Raw genomic sequence first — 3307 nt, forward strand, 5'->3', positions numbered from 1 at the left:
ATATATATGGGCTTCCCTGATGTCTCAGACAGTAAAGAATTCATCTGCAACGTGGGAGACCTGGGTTTGATCACTGGGTTGGGAAGATCCCCTGGAGAAGGGCATGGCAACCCACTCCAGTATTCTTGCCTGGAGCCCCATGGAGAGAGGAGCCTGGTGGGCTATAATGCAGAAGGTCGCAAAGAGTTGGACATGACTGAGCGACTGAGCACCTGGCACAGCTCAGCAGAGCACTTATATATACACGTACATTGTTGTCTAGTCACTCGGTTGTGTCTGACTCTGTGATCCTATGGACTGTAGCCTGCTAGGCTACTCAGTTCCTGAGATTTTCCAGGCAAGAATATTGGAGCAGGTTGCCATTTCCTTCTCCAGGAGATCTTCCCAGCCCAGGGATCAGACCTGAGTCTTCTGCATTGGCAGGAGGGTTCTTTACCACTGAGCCACCTGGGAAGGCCACATATGTACATGTAATTTTTCTCCCTTTTTAGAAAAATGATATGCAAGACAAATAATGCTGCTAAGAGTTTTCAAGGGACATGGAATCGAAAGGGATATGAGTAGTATGCCTTGAATGCTTGATGACATGGCATTAAAAGAGGCTAATGAACCCCTCTTTCTAATATGAATGTTCCCATGCTGGAAACAGAGAGAGACTCTAGGTAGATCAGGTTACAGGCCACTTCTATAGGCCGTGGAAATCATTTTATCTCTTTAGGATGACTTGGCAGAATTCTGTTCTGTCCTTTTATTGTTGATATAAACTATGGGTCTTAGGAAACAACCTTTCCCCCTCTTTCCTCTAGACTTTGAGGTGCATCAGTTTGCCTTTGCTCTGAGGCCCCAGGGGGATGTGGGTCGAAGGACTGATCCTGAAGAGCTGAGCTCAGTGAGCCTTCACTGCTGTCTGGTGGCGGTGGTGAAAGCCGCTCAGCTGCGTCCAACTCTTTATGACCCCACGGGCTGTAGCCCTCCAGGCTCCTCTGTCCATGGGATTCTCCAGGCAAGAACTCTGGAGTGGGTTGCCACGGCCTCCTCCACATGATATTCCCAACCCAGGGATTGACTCAGGTCTCCTGCTTTGCAGGCGGATTCTTCACCCTCTGAGCCACAAGGGGAGCCCCTCATTGCTATCTACACCTGGTCATTTCTCTAGAGGGAAAATAAATTCCTCTTTTCCAAATCTACTGCCCTTTAGGGACAGACTCCCAAACACCCCAATCAGTGCCCTGCACTCTTCCAGCCTCTTGGGCACAGATGCAAACAGTGCTAAGGCATCAGCTTTGACTCCTCTGTGTTCTCAGTTCCCAGCAGATGGCCTGATGTATTCATTCACTTTTCCCAAGGGATTCCTCCTTTCCTCTTCTGTTTATGGTTGTTCTTGTCACATCTCCCTTAGCACCTCCCAGTGAGAAACAGAAGGCACACTCACATTAGTGTCATCTGAGAAGAATTTAATAATGAACTGCTTACAAACCTGGGAGCAGGGTTTAGGGAAACCACAAAGAACAGTCCAGTACTACAGGGCTATGCAGTCTAGATGCCATCATAAGTCTGAAGGAGTGGAGAGAGGAGGAGAATCAGGAGACAGAGGAGGCTGTGTGAAATGGACCTTCCCACAGGATCCCTGGCCTTGGGCAAAACCAGCCCATGGCAACCCCACAGCAATGGTAATAAACACCACACCCTTCGTGGCTTCTCTCTTCCTTCTTCTGCAGGTGTGCAACAGTGGCCAAACCCAGTTGCAAGTCAGTGGGCAAGGGAGCTCAGTGGTATATGCTGAGGAATTTGACCTCCCAGGGTATAGCAGAGTGGATAAAAGTGGAGAGTGGACTTAGAGGGGCAAATGGAATAATCCAGCAAAGCGCTGAAGGCCAGACTTTGTTATTAATATCCTTATTTTCTCTGTATCTCATCCTGCACATACCAGGTTTGCTATATGACTTTCTTTAAAATGATCTTTGGCTCCTATATTCCGGGGCTCAACCAGTGCCCAAAAGATGCTCCATAAGTATTTGTGGGGTGACTAGTGAGTGAATGAATGAATCAATGAGTGAATGAATGAATGAAGTGAGTTCAGTGGGGATTTGCCCTTTTTTGTAGCTTGCTGTTATAGATTCTGCTTTCAGCCTCTCTCCTGTCTCACTTACAGGCTCCTAGGACCAGTTCCTGTTGTTGAATTTCTGTAATACCCTCCTGTACCTGAGACTGGCCATGTAATACAGTTCTTGGAGGCTTTGCTTCATCACTGCAGTACTGAGTAGCAGCTCCTGCCTCGGGCACAGCCTCTGCTTTCTCTGTTCAGCAGTCTTTCTGTGACAGATGCTGAGCTCCTGTCCTCCTGCCAGGAAGGTTCTTCGAGGAAATCTTCTCTTCTGGCTCTAGGCAGGTGAAATTGCTTTCTCCCTGACACACTTCCATTTATATGAACTGTTAAGCAGACATCGATTTCCTCCTCTGTATTGTATTCTAGGCTCTTTGCAAGTGGACAAGACATCATTGGGCATAAGGACGAAGAGCTGCAGTCCAGAGGGAGAGAAGACAAGCGATAGATCATTATTAATCAGTGATGGTGAGGTTGCAGGAAAACAGAGCTCTGCAGGAGCACAGATGAGAGGCGTCTCCTCCAACCTGGAGGTTCCAGGAAGTCTTTTTGGAGGGGTTGGCATCTGATTTTGTTGGATGGGAATGAGCTAAGCAATGGAAGTGAGAAATGTGTTCCAAGTCAAGAGAAGAGTATGATCAAAATGACAGATGCCTGGCACTGCATAGTGTGTGCAGGAAACATGAACAAATCTGTACGATTAGTGATAAAGTGGAGGCATGGTGGGCTGAGCTGCAGGTGGTTGGAAGGGCAGGTGGGAGCTAGGATGTGGAAGACTTGGATGCTAGGATTAGGTGTTGTCAGGACTGCAACTGCAGTGGGGTGGATGGGGCACGTGCATCAAATGCCACATTTAAAAAGGCTCCAAAAATTTAGCAGTCAAGAGAAAAATATCAAAATTTGAAATAAATATGAAGCAGTATCACTGACTTTTTCCTTTTGCCTCAGAATCCAGTAAGGCTTGGAATGACAGTTACTGATCTTGTCTTTATAACATTGACATGTATTTATCTCTTCAACAAATGTTGCCCAAACTGTATCAGATCAGATCAGATCAGTCGCTCAGTCGTGTCCAACTCTTTTCGACCCCATGAATCGCAGCACACCAGGCCTCCCTGTCCATCACCAACTCCCGGAGTTCACTGAGACTCACGTCCATCGAGTCAGTGATGCCATTCAGCCATCTCATCCTCTGTCATCCCC

Source organism: Bison bison, unplaced genomic scaffold (assembly GCF_000754665.1).
Source record: "Bison bison bison isolate TAMUID 2011002044 unplaced genomic scaffold, Bison_UMD1.0 scf7180017864379, whole genome shotgun sequence".
In the NCBI taxonomy this organism is placed as follows: Eukaryota; Metazoa; Chordata; class Mammalia; order Artiodactyla; family Bovidae; genus Bison; species Bison bison.